Consider the following 22,851-nt stretch of genomic DNA (forward strand, 5'->3'; position numbering starts at 1 on the left):
CCCCGAAATAGTGGCCGGAAGTTTTACGGTTGCGGTTACCGTATCTGACGTCGAGCACTCGCACGCGCGGCGTGACCAGCCGCAGGCTACAACCCCTCGCGAACTCGCGCGAATCGGCTCAGCATGCTCCACGTTGCGCTTCTCCATCGACCGAGCTTTTACATGGACTTCCTCAGGGTTGGGTGGCACCCCTTACGTGCGAATGAGACATATCACGGCGATAACCAAGCGAGTTCTGATGAACGCGTGCGATGTGCCATATGAAAAATTACAAGCGAACGCAACGGGCGTCTCTTATTCTCTCTCTGTGTTTCTCTTTCCCTCGTTCCCTCGTCTGTGTGATGCGACTCCTCAGGGCGAGAAACCGCTGTCGCGTGCTCGGTGCACTCTTCGCACCCACCCGCTGTCGTCATAAAACTGCGTCACTCCTCGCTCGAGATTAAAACGTCTCGGGTATTGCGCCGTAAAACAGTACCCAAGAAGTCAAGTTCTTATCTGTGCGAAATATTTATAGAGAAACTTAAGTATTGACGCTTTCAAAGGTATTCTACTCGATTAACACACTTGGCATCTTTTAATCTATTAACAGTAATCAACCATAATAAAATTCAAAAAATTCAAAACAGTACGAAATTCTAAAATTATTATAATTATTCTTATGATGAGATTAATATATTATTATACGACTGCGAGAAAGGTAAACCAAGTTTTCGATCCGCAAGACAAGTGGTGAGAAATAATAGTTTGTCATTGCAATCGGCATTAAGTTTCGGCGCTGAAACTGCAAGTACTAGCTAGTGAATTATATCTGCACGTGTGGGCGTACGAATTTAATGAATTTCGTAAGTGACAGAGTCGCACTGATAGAGCCGTGTCATAAATACGCGCGCAATTTCGTTCGTCCGGTACGTCCACGGCTCTTGCCGCGCGTGCTTGCTTACATTCATCTCGCTGTGTTGAGATAGTCAAATGGTGATCAGATAGGACCGAGAGGCCCTTTGAATAAATCCTCAGACCGATAGGAAGGCGGTCCCAAGGGGTTTGCTCGACAGTGCGATAGCCGATAATGGTCTGGTTCAGGCACCGTCCAATTCTCGGGTTAATTACCATCGTTTTAACCCGCCACGATATCGGCCATTTCTTAAACCGAATGTAGTCCTCCGCACGGAATTGATTCTGCCAGATATCTACTTTCCGATATCTTTATTTTGCGCGATATACGTGAGATTCTACTCAATAACTGATATTGTTACGAATATTAATCATTATCTTGTACTCGCGCATGCAATCGTTTTGTGTTCTTTGCACGGTTGCATTACATACGTTGACCTTCTGCGAAGCATTCTGCGAGGTAAAATATACTATTTAGCAGCGGTAATTTTCACCAAAGTTAATTATTGGAGCGATACAGGTCCTTCTTATAAATTACAAACCTGTATACAATTTTATGGTCGCGGATAAGGAACATATGAACTTTTGAAGTGCGACTAATACAAGGCTATTTATATCAACCACGAGATAACGGCCCTGGTTCTAGCGTTGCGCGGGGCTTGCGTGTGCACGACGTTCGAGGGTGCGGGCGGGTTGTTTCCGTCGCTACATCGATATTACTATCTGACGAAGATGATAGCGTAGCGAACTCGCATAACGTGTTCCGTGAGGCGCGATTAAGCGGCGGTGTTTTATGGGTGACGGTGTATCGCGCGACGAAATCGAGATGCGTCGCGAGTGATGAATTCCCGGGGATATCCGTGCAGAAATTATTCTTCCGTTGTTGACAAAATCAATGGCCGAAATCTCGGTCGATGGCGGACGGTGACCGCGAGGCGGAGCGAGTCGGCGTCGTGCCGGGAGTGCGAAACGTCACGTTTATTTTCGCGCGACGACACGCGCTCGCGGCTTCGGGGAACACGGTCGATGCGAAACCGCGTGAGGCCCGCGCATTTCCGCTCCCGGTCTCCGCGCGCACGGTCTCCACGTGCGTCATAAAGATTGCGGCGTGAAAGTTTCGGCGAATGTATGCCGCGCCGGTAATTACGCAGCGAGAACTTTCCGCAGCGGCCCACTGCTAATTACGGTAACACATTGACTCGCGTCACGTAAGCTACAACGCGAGAGATCGCGTATCCGTGCGATCGACCGCTCCAGCACGGCGCGTTCCGCGCCAGTTGATGCGAGAGCGCTGTAAAACTTTTATTTCGACGGATCTCAACTTTTCCAGCTTTGCAGAAAGGCTTTCCGTTTTACTCGTGGCGACCGCCGATAAGCCTCGCGCTCGCCGTTATATTCCTCTAAGTGATTACCCCGGCCGAATTCGCGTGCCTGCGCGTCGCCGACGTCCGATGCTTTTATGATAAAGGGGTACGTAAGGGCCCCCAGATGCTATACCGCAAAGACGTAGGAGTTAATCCTTGCCAGATAAGAACCCTGTTTTTCTTCGTTACAGGCTGTGCGTTCCTCACCTACTACAGCCGTGACAGCGCAATCAGCGCCCAGAACGCTCTGCATGAGAAGCGGACTTTACCAGGGGTGAGTGTTTACAACATTTACTACGGCAGTTTACCTACTTTTCAGCCAATTATACTCCAGTAATACCACCTCATTTCATGTCGTGCCCGCCCCTGCCGCCGCTGAAAATCTTATCTCGGTCTCGCTTAATAAGCCTTCGCTCTCTCATTAGTCGCCATATTGCGAACGTGTGCTCGCTGGGTCCGACGTAGTGACCAAACTCCAAAAAAGACGACACATTTCTCATAATCGCGGAGCGCCATCGACGTGCGGCGTATGTGTGTATTATATTTCGACGACCGCCGTCGTAAAGTAGAAGTCGCTCGGCATTATGAATATTCGAATACGCGGAAATTAGCTGCCGAGACCGGCGCGCGGCGCTTCGCTCCGGTCCGTTTCGCACCGAGACGTTGGAGATGCTCCAAGTCCGCGAACAGAGCTTCAAAACATCGATTTATTTAGTCTCAATTTCCCACCGCATACCTCATCGAACAATCGGCCATTGGGTATACACGTGCGCGACGACCACCGCGCAACCACCCTTAATCAAGAATCTCGCGCGGAAAGCGCCGAGTGCGCGACGACAGTAACGGATACTTATCGCCGGTCCGGAGCCGTATCGTCGTTTCCTCGACTAATTTCGGCGGTTCCCCGTTCGCGAACTCGAGATATTAAAATGGCTCGACGTGACGAGTTAATCTCTTAACGCCCACTCGCGAGGGAAGGAGACGGACGGCTAAGGGAAGGAGCGTGCTATTCGGGGGTGGCTGCACTGACGCGGCGAATTCGCGATGTATCATCAGACTTTCCGCGCCAAACCCTTGGCAAATACCAGGGCCGGTTGGACGCGTTTTTACGCGCCCCCCGTAACACGAAAATCTCGCATTTCTCTTCTATGGGATCTGGGGGCGAGCGCGCGTCCTCGTGCATTTACATTCACCTAAGTCGCGCGTGCGGTGAATGGAGACGGCCGTCTCAAGGGCGGAAAGTAAGGCTGAAGAAACGGTGCGTCATAATCGTACTGTCCGCATGGGCAGCATGGATGGCTCCTCCATATTTATGGCGAGTAATGTCATAAATAAACGCCGGACGTCTCCGCCGTTCAACTTGCTAACTCGATGTAACTCTCTCGTGCGATATTAGGGGGATACAATATTATCGGTACGTTCGAGAGGTTTTTGGCTGGACATTCATGGCGTTCATAACGCGCGATATTCCAGCTCTCGAATAACACGTGAAGCATATGCAGTTAATCTTGAAGGTATATTCTTTCGATATATTTTTTTGTATCTTTATATTAATATTTATTTTATGTAATCTTCGCGTGATTTGAACGAGCTTTTGCAAAGAGCAAGATTTGCCGAAACTCCTGAAATTTTCCATCGATCGTGGCCCCGAGCCGCGACGTTGCCGGCACTGAACCTTGCTTAACTGCCAGAGTGGTGCCAACACGCCCCTTCCCATTATCTGAGCTATCCCTTGGAAGTCCGTAGCGAGTACTGGCGTTATGTTTCGTTAATCTATCCCCGAAACAACGCCGCTACGGTCTTGGCACGGCTGCCAGCGGAAATCGTTTTAAATGTTATGCCGAGGGATGTGTGCGCCCGGGGTACGGTTGAGTTATGACTTTATGAAGAGGCAGACGCACATACGCGCGTACGAGCCGGCATTCTTTTTTTTTGTTTTTGGTTTCGCATGCACGCGCGGTTTCCGCGTGTTGGCCGCCTGCGAGATATATCTGAAAAAAATCTGCACGTCCGATTCCAGTGATATATGCGTCGCGGCAAAACCGCTCCGTCCGAAATTGCGCGTTTAGCCCCGCATGCAATTCGACGACGGAAATATATATTCGTTCTTGTTGCACTGACTTACAAAAATTCTCGCTAAAGTACGATCAATAGCGTGTCTTTCAATTAGAACATAACGCTACCGGAAGGACGAGACTTCCGCGAATCTTGTGATATGTTCATCTTCATCTCTTTCCTGTCCAATGCAAGAATATGCATACATTTATGACAAAGTAAAATTTAAGGCCTAAGAAGGTCGCTTTTGTGATATTCGATTACACAAAGTAGCGCATATGTGAACAGTTGACCGCTTTTCAATGCTGTCAAGCCATCGACACGTTTACCTTCTATCACGTTCACCGTATCCTGATAAGATAAGATGGCTAGAATGATATTTAAACAGATGCTCGTCAGACTTTCACGGTTTTCACATCGGACAACTCGTCCGACAGCGCAAGACCTTGCAGTAAGCGAATACACGTTACATCAACTTGGTTTCGCTGTTATTGCCAGCTTTCGATTAGCGCGCGCGAATCCAGACTGTGAATCTTGGTACATAAAGCTGCATTATGTAACGAGCTATATATGCATTAGCCCGATGACATTAAAACACTTCGAGCGGTGGATGGCAACGGTTATGCAAATCTTAATCTAAGCGCTTACATCCACCGAGGTGGTTTTACGAGCCGCTCCGGGAGCGTCCGGAGCTTCCTTCGGGACGTCGATCTCATTCATGGCTGCTTCTAAGACGCTTTCTGCAGGCGCGTCTGAACGCTCGCGTCGCGACTGTACGCGCGCGCATTTACGAGGGTGGCCGTTTGTCGATTACTCGAGTAATCGTAATACTCGAATACACCTGAGGCCATAACTCGGCCGGGCAAACGGACCCTTCATAAACACGGATCCCAAAGTCGAACACACTCCGCTCCGCTGCACAAGCAATAACAATGCCGGCGGCCAACGCGTCGGCTATACTTAGCTCGTGCGTACTGTGCGCGGAAGCGATCGTTGCACGTGCGCGCACGAGAAACAGCGACGGAAAAGTATTCGGCCGGCCCGCTTCCGGTCGTTTCCGTAATACTTCTCGCGCGGCTTGGCGTGCCTAGCGTGTCAAAAGCTTGTTGCTATACATATGTCCGATGATTCACACGTCGTTCCTTTCTTGAACGCTATATTTAATGGCACGTACTCGCTTTTTCGAGAGCGCGAAGCTCATCGTCCAAGCTTACAAGTTGTCAACATTGTGAGCGAATCGTATGAAACAAGAATTACGTCACTCGGTAGCGTTGAAATGAAAGATCGAAATGATGAGACGTCTCCCACGGAGAGAGAAAGATCATCACCTTGTAGTGTGGTTCATCCGGTGAATCCAAAGCGTGTCATTCGTCGCTCTACATTTATTACCCTATTTATCTCTTTTTATCTCCTATATTTTTTCGTCGACCTCATTCGCTGCACCAAATCCACATAGAAATCCTCGGACGTTCCGCTGCGATAAAGCCTTCCAGATTTAATTCCTGTTTATTTTCTTTACCTCGTAAGCCGCGCCTGAATCTTGGCCGTCGTGTTGGTGTAGGCAGCCCCAACGTTAACAAATTGCCAGATGTTCGCCGGTATCGTGCGAACGACAGAAAAATTTCTACACGAGTCTATGCTTGTAGAGAGGAATTCCATTCGTGCGTGTTAATTTCAAGATCGCGATAGTATTCACGGAACGGATGTGACTGAATCTTCGAGGACTATAAAAATCGATCGGAACGGGGTAAATTGGCACCATAGAATTCAAATAAATTGGAATGAAAGCATAATTTTGGGGCATCGTGAGTCGCATGCTATACACGGGAAGTAATGTTCCGCCTTGCGCGTAATCACTTGGCAATGGTTCCGCGGCGAAAATTGAAAAAATGCATTAAAGCTCGCGTCCGTTTTCCACTCGAGACCTCCGTTTTCCGTGTCGAAATCATAAGAGAGAAAAGGAACAAGAGAGAGAAAGAGAGAGAGTTTAAGTGGCGAGGACGTCGGAGTGACGCGATAAGGCACGCTGAAATTCAGACAGACGAATTGCGGGTGACAAATTGGCGGGCCGATTTACGAGGGTGTAATTGGCGGTGTCGCGCCATGGAGGTTTGTGCCGGCACAGAAGGAAAGAAACGTGAGCGCAGCGAGAGAACGGAAGGGGACGGACGAAAGAGGGAAGAGGGACAGACTTCGTGCGAATTTGCATAAGGCGAGCGATACTTGCGCGTGCAAAGCTCGACGTGGAGCTCTGAAAAAAGGAGGAGGACGGGCGATCGGGGCCGCTCGTGAACACGAGGGTCCAAAGAAAAGAACGGAGCTGTCCGTAGCCGAGCATTGTTTGCGCTCCCTTCTAACGAAGTTTTTGCGACCGCGACGTGCACCTGCGCCACTCTTGAATTCAATGACATTTCAACGATTTCAGTCACTCCGTCTGTCCACTATGCATAATTCACATCGCACGCCTGCAAGCGGTGTAACAATAAAAATGGCCAACTTTTTCGTGGGCTTATCGCTACTTTGGTTTTTCCTGGGCTAAAAATAATACACCGTTACGTTAAATTGCTCGCTCCCTACACGCGCACGTACATTTTTCTCGTAAGACACTAAATATCTTCCATGACGTAATGGACCTATTTTATTTTCGTAACGACGCGTTCAGCTATTCAAGCAGGAATTTATTACCCGTTAACGAGATATATCGAAAGTAGCGTCTTTGCGATTCCAATGCATAGCGTAAAATGTCATCAGATCGTTACATAATTATCGTGCGACGATTGGGTCCCGAGATGACGTTGGAACGAGGTTTGAGTCGCGACCATCCAACAATTACGAGGAGTCTGGCTGTGCGTTACGGTGAGGGGGGTCGTTTTCGTAGGGAAACGATATCAAGACGAGCGAAGAGACAAGCAGGAAGCAGAAGAAGACGGAGCACACCGAGGAGGGATGGAATGGAAATGGTAGGGGATCGGAACCCAAGGGGGGAGTTACTCCCGAGGAGAAGCACAAGCGGAGTGGCGACGCCTCAGTGACCGAGCTTACTCTCCCTTGTGCTTTCGTTCGCAAGCGCGGCCCGCCAGATCCTCGTTTCCTCTGTATTATACACACAGACATTTACAGTTGCGGGACCGACATTTACACGTGCGCGTACCTATACAGACGTACCTATACGTATATTGCGCGCGAGTTACCCTCCGTTCTCTGGCTGCGTGGGGCGCACACAGAGATCGTGCGCTTTCCACCCTCGTGGGCGCCTCGTGGACCTTCCCTTTCGACTTCCGCGATACAGCCCTGGGAGCAGTTACACGCGCCCTTCGGTGCCGTACTTTCTTCCCTCATGTTCTTTTTCTCCCTTGGTCTCGCGTTAGATTGCTACATATCCAACGTATCAGAAAATTCTGCGACGAACGACTATTCCTTTCGTCTGCTTCGAAGAAAAGAATTCGGCTGATTTCGTGCGCATCTGATGGGCTTTGTGGCTCGCCATCGTGAATCTGAAGGATAATGATTCTGATAAATTCGACACGTCACGTACTTACTGATAAGAAAAAACGCGAGTGTAAACAGTTTAAGTTGTAAACGAATAGTTCTGTGCACGTGTATCTTTTTTATGGCAGTGAGAGAATAGTTTTATATTTCATATCTCGTATGATTGACATTTTATCAAAAAGATAATAATTCGATTTTCAAGTGAAATTACATGTTATAGTACTGTAGTGATTAAAATCTGAAGAGGAAGCTCGCGAAAGTTACGCATATTGAGCTGTAGTGAGAGTTTTGTCTGTCAAGTTCAATCTTTAGGTGTGATCTGAAATAGTGTCGTGTTACTTACCATTCGCACGTTTGAAACGTGTTGACGGTGATCAGTTTAACATCTGCGTCAACATGGTCGACTTCATCGCTTACCCGGAAATTTCCTATCTGTACGATGAATTTATGATGGTATGATAAGTTTCTTTTGCAATTTTAAGCGTAAAAAGAGATGGGGATATAATAATTACGTAGTCGTAAAATATAGCACTAGTTCCGTTTAATAATATATTTGAAATGATATTATTATTAATGATCAGGGAATTACATCAGCCGCTAATTATTCACATTCCTCTTCTCTGCGTAACAGCTGCAAGTCGTTGCTTTCTATGGCTCATTCGGAGGCTATTAATCGTGCAAAAGCGCCAGTTTTGTTTTCGCTCTAATATGAAACTATCAGGCTAATATATTACTAACTAAACAGAACTATGACATGTCTAGAGATGTATATATGTTAATAATTTTTTAATCAAGATAGAACAAATCATTTCTACTTATTGTTAAAATCATACAATATTGTCAACACTTCATATCTGCTACTTGGAAGAAACGTGGACTGAATTCTTTCAATTTTTAATGTTGTCAAGCGTATGACCATACTTAATACTAATACTAACAACAGATAATAGTCTATGTAAATTTAAGGATTATTTTTCCTTTGTATTATATTGTATTTTATCGCGAGAATGTCGTACGTTTTAGTTATTCGAATATTTTGTTGCGCTTCACATTAGTGCACTTATTTGAGCAAGATTCAGTGCGAGATCAGTTTGAACAAAAAGCAGAAAAATACTTTTCTTTCGAGAGAATTAGGGTTACGCGATACGCGTATCGCACACGGTAATCTAAGAATTCGCGTGACGGTCGAGATTTCTACGTGGAGCACGAAGCCGGGTCTCTTCCGTTGTTCTTTATTCTCACTCGTGGGACAATATCTTACAACGACTTGGTCGGGTAATTAATCGCTCGTACGACGGCGGCATAAAAGATTCACCTACAACTCCAGAGGAAAGTCACGATGTTCTCCCACCCCCGTGTGACGGTAGCGAGCGTGGAACGTGTCGAGGGAGGCCCGGGTGGTAGGTAGGGTGAACCCTCACCACCAAGTGGAACTACTTTACGGGAATATCACTTTGATCCGACGCTTAATGAACGATGGACCGAGCTCGGTAAGAGTACCCAGACTGAATTTAATTAGGGCTCTTAACTTGCCGGGTCGAGAGCATGACGGAATCCCGTGCAGGTCTCGCGCGTGCGACAGAGACGACTCGCTGTCGCGGTAACGGCGGGGTTCCGGCGAGGAGGAGAAGACGAGGACTGGAGCGAGAGGTCGGTAAAAGCTCGGATGGAACGGCGGTGCGTACGCGCTTACGGGAAGGGAAAGGCTTTTTGCTTTGAGAACGACGGAGCAGATCCGTCACGCTGATGACGACGTCGACGATTCGAGTCGGGCCGATTGTCATGCAAATCACGGAACGGAGCGGCCCGTTATTGACTCGCGCGGCCAGCCTCGTCGCTGCGAGCGATTCGCGCTCGTATCTGCCGAGCGGGGAGAAAACCGTCCGTCGAGCCACTACCGCTTTTCCTGCCGGCGCGGTGGTGCGCGAGCATAGCGGGTAATTAGACCGGACTGAGCTAGTAATTAGAAAGGAGGGAACGACTGCCTCTCGGATAGGAAAATTGAAACAACTCAACGTGACGGCGAAGAACCAGGCCGGATTACGTTGACCGGATCGGTCGCGGCTGTGCGATTTCACGAATCGCTTTGATCCTGTCCGCTTACACCCGCGCCGTCTGGAATATGCCGTAGCGGCGCCTTTTAATTCCGCAGGAAAACAAAGCCGTTCAAACAGCGCGATATTTTCCGCCAAGAATTCTCGTGCTAATGCGATTTCCGCTTTTTATGCTGAAATAATTACGCTTGATGGAAACTGCCGCTGCGTAAGAGAATTACCATTACTGTTCCATACTAACTAGTTACTTCATTTATTTTAAATGAATGCATATTAGTGCAAATGAGAGTACATTATGTTTATTTTCGTGGGTTCGCATGGGTAATTTTACGAGGTGTGCTTGTTTTCTGGTTTTTGGCATTAATGATGAAAGGACTGAAACAAAAATTGCCATAAAATTAAAGGGTCGTTGTAGAAATACTTTTCTCTGTCCCGTTGCGTGATTAGACATATGCGTGCTTTTCGCTTTCCTTTCTTTCAAGTTATCGCCGCGATTTTCTAATATCGCTGGCGATATTCCTGACGGAGTTTCGAGAGACAGGACGCGAACGAGCGCGAAACGGAAATTGAATGCGTCCCTCCGGCGGAAAAATAATGTCCCACTTTTAGGAATTTGATCAGGCGGAGAGAGCTCGTTTCGTCGAGAGCGTGATCGTGACGACACTCGGCCACGTCGTAGACGTGGTAGCTCGTTCACCACGGATCGACCTTTCGTCGGTGAACGTCGCGACGCCATAGAAGCGCATTTCCACGCCGTGCGCTCGCGTGCGCGCGGCGGCTCGATCTCCCGTGGAAATTGAGAAAACTTTATTTGCCCCGCCGCGATCGTGGAAAACATCGGGGAAACGCGGGAAATAGGAATTGCGCGAGTAAACCCCTTACCGTTTGCCGAGGCGAACAAGGACGCGCCCCTTGTGGCCAGTCCTGGTGCCGAACTTATTTCCACGTCGCGATGCCGAATGCCGCCCGAAGGGTAGTAAACCGTTCCGTGGAAAGTAAGGAAAACTCCAATGCAAGAAAAGCAAAAAGAAACTAAACACGAAGGCAAAATCGTAAGTTTCTCGTCGCTATAAGGATTACCTGAAACGAAGGGTATTGGATTAAATGAAATTAAATTGAACAGAGAAATAACTCTTTGCTCCAATAAACGAAAACAAAGATTCACATTCATAGATATTCTTATGGATTTGGTGATCATTAGTCGACATAAATCTCAGCAAAAGGATCGCGTGAAACGTTGCAGTGTTCTTTCTCGGTATTCTACGCGTTTAAAGAAGAAAACCTGCATATATTAGGCAGTACGTGGTGTACACGATGTTGGATGTAGATGTATAGGCAGCTACGAAATTCACGCTGCGAATACCTAAAAATAGTCGATGATCGTGCAAACACTCGAGGCACCATTAGCCGTTACTATTTCCAGACAGCTGCTCTTTAAACAGCAAAAGTATTGGAGGAAATATCGGCGAGATTTATCAGCCGGGTTAACTTTCTTTGCTCGCCGGCGTTACCATATTTCCGACCGATTTCCCCGCGCCACCATCCGTACCGTCCATTTACTTAAATCATTTCGCGATTGCCCCGTCGGCACGTGTCTAATATAAATATTTACGCGACCCAGCCAGCCAAAGGCTGACATCACGTTCATTTTAGGTTTTCCGACAAAGATCGACTCGCTCTCAATTTCTGTAGGCTTACTTGGCTAAAATTACCTCGGGAGTGTAAACGTCATCGTGTAGATAAAGATACGATCGTCAGTTATGAGTGTATTGTCTCAAATCTGCATGGCGGAAATTTGACCTTCGTTCCGTCTTCTATATGAGGATGACTTCGGCATAGTTCTCAATTTCGTTTAATGGATTTTCGCGTATCACGCTGCGCAACTGTCAAGCTAATCCAAACCGGGCCAACGTAACCACGTAATCGTAACGTGTACGAGTCGATATTGGATCAACTTTTCCCGTTACGTAATTTACACGTGGGCTAATTGGATTTTATGCAGCGTTCGCTGTGCTTGTCCACTCGTAGAACGGCCGCGCGAGACGAGTTCGACCAAGAACGCTCCGGGAAAATGTTCCGGAGCTTTTTCAGCGAGACTTGCATCAGTGATAGATTAGTGTGCTTCTCTACGTGCAAGGGCATGGAAAGAGTATCCTTTCTCCAGTGCGTTTAGGGTATTGTCGGCGGTATCTCGACCGGGCAGCAAGCAGGCTTTGTGTTTCTGCCCCAGTTTCCGTGCTGGCCAGTCGCGCGCTGGTTTGGTGGCAGTACATTACGTGCGAGAGGAGAAGGGCTGGCATGGCGTCAGCGATAAAACATTCACGCGTTTTCCGTGCGCGCCCTGTGCGTACGAGCCGTGGGCGCGCGCGCGCGTACGTCGTGTCAGGCACGTGGGAGAGAGCATGTCCCCACCTTGAGTTAAAAATACCCGGTACATATCGTGCACGCCGCGTTAACGCGCTTGTATACGACTGATTTTCCGTTGGTACGTCGACCACCACGCGCGCGCACGCGGCGGTTTTGTGCTTTTACGAGATTTTCAGCATCCGCCTCGCGCGCGAGCTGCTCCGCTGCGTGCCGCGATCGATCGTCCTGCGCGTACGCCGAAACGTTGCACGAAACATTCTTCTCATGAGCCTGCTCGGCCATGATACGCCTCGGCGTGGGAGAGTCATTAAATTGAGATATATGACTAAAGAGTTCTTTTTCTCTCTTGATTCTTCTTCCACCTCAAAGTAGCGAAGAATTCTGTCTTGAGAATCAGGAGTTAAATATCTTATGACAAAAAATTAATTATAGCTAATTAATAATTGTTAATTGCTAAGAGAGAAATTTCAGTTTAATGCATAGTTAAAATCGCACATTGTACTCGGAATAGTAAAAAAGATATATTAGCAATGTATCTTTAAGTATCTAACTTTTATCATAAGGATTAATTAAAAGAATGAGAGCAGTAGAATACGTTTGACAATCATTTGCACACGAAATTGCACCAAGATATCAATCAGTAAAAATTAAACGAGTACAAGAGTGTGTGTCGGCGGTGAACATTATTTCAGTAATGGGTGATTGTACGCACACACGGGTAATCCACGGCTGGAACTGCTCATTTCTAACGTCTTTTCCCGGTAGCTTCTAGAAGTTCGTTCATTTATATCTAGCCAGTGCAGAAAGCGCTGTCGGTCCAGTCAGTTTTGTGCATCGAAGCCCCAAAGGGAAAGAGAAAGAGAACAGAAGAGAAGGTTTCCTTCACTCGCATTCAGCCGATATTAGCGTCACGCAGCTCAGTAGCAAAGGAGATGGAAGTAAGAACACAAGAAAAAGAGAGAGAGAGAGAAAAAGACAGGACAGTGTGGAAGGGAAAGAAGACCTTTCTATCTCTGGTAGGAGGGCCGAAGTTTGTAACTCCATTCGGGTGAAAGGGTCGCGAGGGGCATAATTCTGGTGGAGAGGCTATGACGAGCCAGCCAAGTTGGCCACCTCCAGGAGACGTTCTCAAAGACTCTTTCGCTAATTTGATGATCCTCCAAAGACCTGGGCTGCATCTGCCGCCTGGCTCGTGCTGCTCCAGACATGGACTTCAGCCGATCTCGCTACGTCACTCTAGCCCGGAGGGAACCGTTCCCAAAGAGTTAAGCGTCGAGCCTCTTCACTTTTCTCGCCTATCTACCCCTTAGTCTGTTTTTTCTTCGCCGCAGTTAAAAAGGCAGCACGCCTTGTGCCGGTCTATATCAAAACCAGCTATACGTAGCAATGTGAAAATTATGGAAAAAGTAGATTTACATTTCGTTTTATCAAAGAGTTGTGAGCAACAAAAGGCTGCAATCTGCTAGATTTGACTGCTAAAACTTTTATTTTATTAAATATAAAAAAGAAATTTATACAAATGATTGATAAGATAAGACAGCTTAGATAGAAGAACAGACATGAAATGGTGATGGAAAATTAGGAGATCAAGTATTGCCTTGATACGTCGAAAATTAAAAAAAATCTTGCTAGCTATTAAGTTACTTGACGGTAAAGCAATAATCAGACAATAATTATGCGATATCGAAGTTTTCCTGCAATGCAAGTAGTAAGTTTTCCTTTTTTCACTTTTTGACGAAATTGTTCGCGCAACATTTCGCGGTAGCGTACGATAGCGGCTATGTGCTTTCCGAAGATCCTCTCGTGTGCAGCTCGTACGGTCTTACATGTATTGAATGTCTCTTGCGAGCTGCTTAATTCCGTGGGCAATTCGTTCGGGTCTCGTAGCACGGGGATTACGGGAGATCTGATGAGTTCCTCGGGTAGGGTTTCGGCGCGACTCGCCGTAGAAGAGCCGGGACGAACCTTCTGGATTCCAGAGAAGAAAGGGAGGAGTAGCGAGGGTGAAGTAGGCGGCACAGAGGACTGGAAGAGAAGCTGGGTCAGCGTCACCGGAGTGTATAATTGGCTTGATTGTCGGGTTCTAATCTGGTTCTGCTCCTGCCCCCTGTCGTGGTGGGACGTGTCCAGCCTGCCGCTAGTGGCGTAGAAGGGTCCAGGAAATACGAGCAATGTGGCCCCCGCTTTTCTGGTCCGTTTCCTTATTTGTAATACGTCCTCTCCTTCGGGTTAACACCGAGTTAATCTACGACATGTCACGCTACCGTCCACTTGGCTAATGGATCAAGGAAAAGTCTCTTCTCGAGAACTGGAGACTGCGCCTCGCACAAAGAAATTCGAGTGGCGAGTCTCATTATACGTAAAACAAAAAATTAGAAGAACTAACTGAAAGTCTTTGCTGGCTGCGTCAAACAACGCTATCGCGGTAATGAATCGTGACAAGTCATAAAATTGAATTACGGCACCGCTCGCAATTAGGCAACGGAACATAAACAAGTCTCTGTGACGCTGAAAGCAGCTTTAGATCATGCAATCGCTCTATGTGCGTTTTATAATTTCTCTGATTCTATCGTCTTTTTACAGCCATGTTGTACGATCGCGTTAAGACCGATGAATATTATTGAAAAATCGAAACCATGTTTCGTGACTTTGATAAATAACGGTCATATTTCTGCTGCGCAAAAAGTGCGAATGGTTACAATCAATACTTGCTTCAGAGAGTTCACATTGTTATCGTTGACTTAAAATGATTATTGGTTTTTACTCTGAAAAATAGTATGATGATGATGTCAACATTTATACTACGCCAAGAAACACATTTGCCTTTATTTAGACTGTAATATACTTCGTAAATAAATTTCATTAATAAGCAGAGATAATCGTGACGATAACAACGTAAAATGCTGTTAAACTCTTGGAATGACTGGATTAGATTTCGTCAAAAAGTGAAAAAAGGAAAACTTACTACTTGCATTGCAGGAAAACTTCGATATCGCATAATTATTGTCTGATTATTGCTTTACCGTCAAGTAACTTAATAGCTAGCAAGATTTTTTTTAATTTTTAACGTATCAAGGCAATACTTGATCTCCTAATTTTCCATCACCATTTCATGTCTGTTCTTCTATCTAAGCTGTCTTATCTTATCAATCATCCATTTTATTTCATTATTTTTGAAAAGCTACATCCACAGTACTTCGTCACTCAAATATAGCACCAAAAGCCCAGTTCGATTTATTAAGGTCAACGAACGTTATCTGTGAATATATATATGTGTCTTGCGATTTCCCAGTATCTTGTAACATTGAGTTTACTTTGCACGAACTTGGAGAGTTTTCGCGGATGAGCCCCGATGAGGCCATTACACTGTATAAAGTAGAGATTGGTATCGAGGATAATGAAGCAGAGAGCATCGATGGATAAGATAAATAGTGAGCTAAGACACGCCCCGGGGTACTATCTCCTCAAGGTATGTATCTTCTCGCCGACTGGTTACGCGATAATGAGGAAAGTGGCCAAGGGTGGTGGAGTTTTGGTCGACGCTGGTGCCGCATAGAAGAGGAAATATTTTCGGAGACGACCCGGAAATTGCCTGTCCAATTGAATCGCAAACAATATGAAAATTTGTTCGAGAGTTTTGATTATACAAAGGAGGCTACGGTAGACGCTGGCAAAGCGGAAGAGCGGGAGGACAAAGAGGACGCGAACACATCCCACAACGGCGGAGTGAGACAGAGTCTTAGAAACGCGGGGAAACAATGGGCCACCATCAGACTTGCAAAACGGATCGCATTTTTACTTTCAAATTAAATTATTTTCCCCGTTTCGTGTACGATTAATGCTCTTCAGGTCCCCGAGTGCTTTTAATCAGCGAGTTTTTTCATTGATATTGGACTATAGGTTGTTAAGTTTATCGACAATAAATTATCTTGCTCTCAAAGCTCATTTAATGTTTATTTTATATCAAGTCCTATTTATGCTGATTTAGATGTAATGAAAAATAACAAAAGATTGATATATCTAAAATAAATGTATGCATTATATCATTTGTTATATCACTTATGCAAGAAATAGAGTGTAAATAAATTGGAATAAAATTTATATCGATTGATGAAGTTTCATACAATCAAGTAATCACGCGAATGGTCAACAAATAATTTCATTATTTATGCAATTTAAATATCAATGCATAAATTACTTATTAACGTTTAATTACTTCTGCTAGATAAAAACATTGCATAATTGGTACATGTTTATAATGCTGGTATGTATTGTTGTTGAATATAAATGTATCTGTAATAAAAGCATTTCTTTGTACTAAATTAAAACCGTTATTTAATTTATGTTTTAATATTAATTGCTTACTACATAATAATTAAAAATAATGGTGAATACGTTTAAGGTTTTGATAGACAGCTTTCTCATCACAAATAATATAAGTAATATGTTGCAGTAATATCAGTTCGCTTTAATTAACATTATATCGCGAGATAATAATTTTGTTTAAATTAATCGGCACACTTTTTTCACACGAATCATGAGGTAGCTGCGAGTAATTCCATTTCAAAGTCGCAAGAGGTGACGTAATCGCGCAATTTTGATCAAAATGGCATAAAGTCGATGGCACGTTCAGAAGGCAAGAATGACGTGCGAAGATACCGGTGAGTATATCTCTCCGCACGTGGCACAATTCACGGACGCGCGAGTGTATGGCGACCGCGTTATTATGGCGTATTGAGAATAGCGGTACATGAAATGTAAAAGGGCTTTCGGAATGCGCGCGGCAGGCAGTCTGTCGCGCGCCTCTAGAAACTGGGTCGCGTATATTTCGAGAATTGTCCCTTATCTCTCACAGCGCGTAACCACGAATTCCTTTCCCCATGAATTTCAATCGAGTCAATCGCGCCGCATCGACGCCCATTGACGCCACTGTTACGTACGTATGTCGTCGCGGAGTTGACTTTAAATTCCCCGTCATCGTTCCTGCAACGATCGACCGCGCGACAGCACGGCTCCTTTGTGACGCAGATCAGCTAGGAAATGAGAAACGTCGAGAAGAAAGAGAATAGCCGTATTGTTTTTTAAAGAACCATTGGTTTTTAAAAGGACGATGCGAGAGCGCAGCGAGGTAATGCGACGCTTACGAGCAAGTAAGTGCCGGTATTAATATTGAAACTCAAAACGCACTGCTGCGCGCGATGCACGAGGCCCCACTAAAAGGAGAGCTTTGTACCTCGATATAAGGTTTTTCTTTATGCATGCCGAAGTCAATATTGCATACGCTAAATACGGCCGTAAGTCCACTTTATCCTGCGATACGGTCCGCGTTAGAATTAGAATAAATCGTCGTCAAATATTTATTACGATTAACGTAAAATGGTTGTTTAATCATTTCTCGAAATCTTTATTTTTATCACAAAACTTATTGCCAAGGTCTCTTCTTTTAAATCGTAATTTCTGTACAAATATTTTTTTTTTTGTTTCCTTACGAGTCCATGTCTGATTTAGTTTGCAGTATCTACGGAAGGTGTGAGAAATACTGTCGAAAACAATAGTTATTTTGCTATAATTATATAACATGCTGACGAATCGAATACTCGCGGAGGAATCGCTCATGCCACGCGCGACTTTTCAAACGATTTTGACGGGCACACTTTTTATTCGGATTGAGCCGCGCGTGTCACGATAAAGTGACGTGCGTATTAAAAAATCAAAACACGAGGTACGATGAAACGTCAAGATGCAAAAAAGCGATACAGAGGATCACGGGTTCATCCGGATGCGCGACGCGAATCGATGACGACTTTGTGCCGGTGGACATATATTCGGGTTTTTCCCGTTCCTCCCAGCGCAGGGAGGGCAGGGAAGAGAGGTGCGTGCTCGTGTGCACGCGTCCGCGACGTGGAGATACGGCCGCTCTCACGCGTGCTGAACGCGTGCATCGTGCGCGTTGCGTGCGAACGTGTGCGTAAACAGCTCTGTGAAAAGTCAGCATGTAGTTGAGTGCATAGGTGATGGAAAAGAGAGAGAGAGAAAGAGAGGAATGCGAGAGCAAAATTCATTTAGAATGAGACAGACAAAGAAGGAGAGAGAAAGAGGGAAAGTGAGTGAGTGAGATTTGGAGAAACGAAGGGGTGGACAAGAGAGGGTGGATTTAAACGCGTCAGGACGAGACGGGAGAGGCAGCATAATGCGCGCGGTATACCGCGGCACTTCCGAATTACTCCTGCAAAATCTCCCCGCGTATTTGCATTCCCCCGCGGCGAGCGCAGACAGAAATTAATTGCGTACTTGCGCGGGCGACAATGAAACGTTGTTGAACGGGCGATTTCGCCGGCTGCGCCGGAAATCAAAGACGCTCTTGAACGATCGCGCGGAAGTGCTGGCACGCCGAAATCTCATTCTGATTTCGATTCGATTAGAGCATTAAATACACGTAGAATCTCGCCGTCGAGCGAGATACAGTTACGAGCCGCATAAAGTTGTGCACTTGTAACAAAGAGATGAGTTTAGAGAGACGGTCACATCAGCAACGTCACACGCGCGCGCGTTGCTGACTCTCCTCTAACTTTGCCTAAGTAAATTTCCTTTCTCTAGTTATATCATAGGTGGAACTATAATTTTGGAAGGAAGAGGAAATCCTTAAGCCAGGCTCGCTTAATCTAGACTGTTCATGCAACCGGAGCTTAGTACAATAGTTCTACCAATAGCTTCTACCTACTTCTGTAACCACTGTCCAAATAGTATAGCAATAGCGCAATGAGCAAGTCAGTCCAAGTTATTTACCAGTATTACAGAATTTCCCAAATTCTGCTTTGTTCTTCTCCAAATTGCTCTTCCCTAAATGCTGACTATTTACGGGTTAACGTTGTCCCCGGTATATGCAATATGTAATAAACGCCCGTCGAATTAAAAATAAAGGAAGGTTCATGCATACAGTTTCCGCTTTCGTTTTCATAACTAATAAAATCCGGCATTTTAATTCAATCATTTGCGTTGATAATTGGCAAATTAATCACTCCGAAATGGATTTACGCGGTTGCTGCACTGCCGTGCATAATTAGTTCCGATCGTTAACCGTCCTTTTTGCCGCGGATGCTAAAATTGGCGAGTGTTATATTCCGCAATAAGGCGCGAATGCCTAACGCGAGCTCGCCACTACGAAATATAGCGGCAGGTCGTTAATATCGTGAATAAGCGTTATCTCGCGCGACACAATGTGACAAATCGTGCCCGGTTTTGTCGTTGTAGTGGCGTCGAATCACAACGACACAATGCGGAGTAGTTCTCGCGTAGAGCGCGCGCGGCCTCAGCATATTCCGCTTCAACTCCTGACGAAGTTCTCGCTCCTGGGTAATTACTTGTCCTTGCGGAGGAGTTACACACCAGCCGTCAGATGTACAAGCATCGTTACAATGATCGTTCAATCGGCTTAATCGCGCTCGCATAGCTGCAATAACGTAAATGCTAAGCTCAAATAAATGTCTGCACACATTACGTCTTTTTCCGATTCTTCCTGAGATAATCAGAAAATAATTGGAAAATTCATGTATCCGTGACTCTCGTAGATGCGCAAGATTTTACATTTTTGCATTGCACGTTTATCAACATAGAGCGCGTAGGAAAGTTTCTTGCGCAATATTCTGACGTAAGATGTGGAAGCAGCAACGATTATCCCGAATCGGTGATCGCGATCTGTGACGCAATCGCTAGGGTTCCACTTGGAACGTTTGACTTTAACGCGACGTTCCAACGATATTTCCTTACTCGCGTTTTATCGCATTGCCGCGCTCGGCACCAGTACCAAAATGCCAGAGACGAGCCAAAGGATATCCCCTTCGGCGACTTGTTTCGCGTAATTAAATCCGGGCAACCCGACGAGATGTCGGAGCTTGATAAATGAAGTGTTTCGTCAGGATAGGGTAGATTTCCTCTTCGTCGGAGTCGAGGCAGTGGCGAGCATAGAGCTCGACGAGAAGCAAGGGGTCATGTGAATATTGCAGGATCTCGCACCTCTCATCGCTCGTCGTCGGACTCGTCGACACATTATTTAACGTACAGACACAGCGTAGTTTCTGCTTTAGATTGTGCGGCTTTGTGGAGCAGGTTCATACGATCGCAGATTCATAATTTAATGTATTTACTCGACGTTACAATCAAATGCAAATCTTTAAAAGTTGAGACTGCAGAGGGAAAAAAGTAAAAATGTATCAGAGCTTATTATGTTTTTAATTCGTAAGATAAGAGTAAAATTCTTTTATATGGATTCCTCATTTGCCGTTAGATTGCATCGGAGAAAAATATTGCAACGATGTACGCTCTATCTGATATACGCTCGATACCGTGCACATTACACAACACGTCTACCACGCGTATGCATCTCTAGCCAGTTCGCGAAGACAAATTTCAGCAGTAAACACGTCTGGATCACTGCCAGGCGTGCTTTTTTTGGGCAGCTTTATCGCACTTCGGCTTATTCAGCCAACCTCAATTTTCAGAACAGGATTAATGACTCTCTTTATCCGTTACTTCCGCGATAAATAACGCGCGTCGCCGGTAAAACAATGCGAGCGCGCGCACTTCTGAAATTATGGTAATTTTTTGCAGTACGTAATTTACACGGCGAAAGGTTAATTAAGTAATATCTCATTAGCGCGGGCTCTGTAATGTTTTTCTCGTAAATAACCCCGACTACACACCAGCCGTCAGCCGCGACGTTGCGATCGATACCCCTCGCCGATCATTATATTCAGAGACGCTCGTGTACGTAATTCAAAGGGCCGCCATATCTCTCGCGCGCGGACATATTTCAGCGTCGGTCCTCGACCGTGCGGCCTATAATCCCGAAGGATTTGTCGTACACATGTTTCCGCGCAAACTGTCCTCGAAATGCTCGATATCTGCCTCCCCCGTATGTATCCATGGTGGCGGGAAGATCAATGTCGCGCGTTTGGTTACGAGTGTCGGATGATTTCTGGTTGCACCTGAGGCCATCCGTGAAGTTCGCGCTTGTCACCGCCGCACCCCGTCACGCGTATGCGCCCGCACCTGATGCGGAATTTTGCCATTTATATTCGATCGATATTCGCCTGATAACCGTGGACAGATTACGCGTTCCGCGATTCGGCCACCGAACCACCGGTGGTCCTCCTTCTCTCTTTCTCTCTCTCTCTCTCTCTGTTTCGTTCTTTCGCTCCATCCCTCTTTCTCCCTTCTTTCTCTCTCTCCCCTTTTTTTACTAAACTCACCGTTATATCGGAAATATCGATCTCGTCTCTCGCGCGAAGCGTGTGTTGGAGCTGCGGGCCTACACGTACGCCGTCGCATCGCAAATCCAGACGTCACCGATGCTCTCATCCCGCGCCACCTACCCTCCCCCGACCTCGTCTCCTCCCTCTTCTTTCAACCAGTCCTCAGGGTTTTTGCGCGCCACCACGAAACGTAATATTTCCACCGGCCGCGTCCTGCCGGCTACCAATCTTCGCAGAAGCAATAATAGCGCGCCGTTCGTCCGACTGTCCATTCGGACCATCCTCTGTGCCCGTCGTCGTCTCTCTCTCTCTCTCTTCCCCTCTCTTCCACCCCCGACCTACCCCTCCGTTATTCCTCGCCACAGACCGGCGGTCTCTCGTTCTTCACTCGCTTGATCACTGCGATGGTCGGAGATGGAATGGGGTGAAGGAGGTGAAGAAACAGGACGCGAACGGAAAGAGGAGCAGTGGAAGTCCCGTCATACCCCCATTTGCCTTCTCCTTTACCTCTCTCGCTCCTGTGTTTAGCATCGATATTTGCCTTGACAAAACGGAATCGCCTCTGCATGTCAGCGAGTGGCGGCGACGCTCCGTGTGTTTGAACTATAGTAATTTGAGGCAGGCTAATGAAAGTGCTGCGCAAACAGCGTCGCGACGCCTCTCCCCGACGTCAAAGCCCAAAACCTCCGACCATCGCATCGGCGTGTTTCCCGTGTGACCCTCTCCACCGTCTCCCTTTTTTGATCCTGCCGCCCCTCGCAGATCAAAACTTTCTCGTGGTGGTCGGCGACGTATCTGGCCTTATGATGGAATATCGCGTCGTACATGGAAAATACCGAGCGAATAATTTATAATTTTTATTGTACGACATGCCCATGCCCTGTACCTGTGTATAATGTAAAATGAAGTGTAGGCGGTTTATTAAACACGTATACACATATACGTACACGTTCCATTCCAGCGTTTCATTATAATACGTATGAGCTAGCTGAGGTAGGTAGGTATTAATACATCGCTGCCGGTATTATGCACGGTAGAATGCCTGTATAATGCATAAAACACCATGCAATTCATGCCCGATCGACCATTATGCGACCATGTTTTGACACTGCGTTACATGAGGTATATATCTTTTTTTGCAAAGCAAATTGTTTTTTATGTATATGGTATATGATACTGTAACATATAAAGTTAGTTTGAAACATCATAAAATGTTATATGATGTAAATTAGATAAGTTATCCAACTTTATGAAAACCGATTGCACGTATGCAAAGACGTATAATTTTTGGCAATAAACGGATGTAAGATGATAATTAAGTCTACACTAATAAATAGAAACAAATGTAATTTTTTAAATTGTTAATTTTGTATTTTATTA

At 46.0% G+C, this 22,851-nt stretch overlaps 1 protein-coding gene across 5 annotated transcripts in view; it reads left to right on the plus strand.

The window, feature by feature from the left end:
* Positions 1–22,851, plus strand: part of LOC105284382 (CUGBP Elav-like family member 4) — a 525,177-nt gene that overhangs the window by 43,754 nt on the left and 458,572 nt on the right. For all 5 annotated transcript variants that reach the window (XM_011347821.3, XM_011347822.3, XM_011347809.3 and 2 more), the window contains exon 2: positions 2,447–2,529. The gene's annotated coding sequence lies outside the window, so the exon portion shown is untranslated. The remainder of the gene's footprint in view (positions 1–2,446; positions 2,530–22,851) is intronic.

The sequence above is a fragment of the Ooceraea biroi genome, chromosome 7 (genome assembly GCF_003672135.1).
Source record: "Ooceraea biroi isolate clonal line C1 chromosome 7, Obir_v5.4, whole genome shotgun sequence".
In the NCBI taxonomy this organism is placed as follows: domain Eukaryota; kingdom Metazoa; phylum Arthropoda; class Insecta; order Hymenoptera; family Formicidae; genus Ooceraea; species Ooceraea biroi.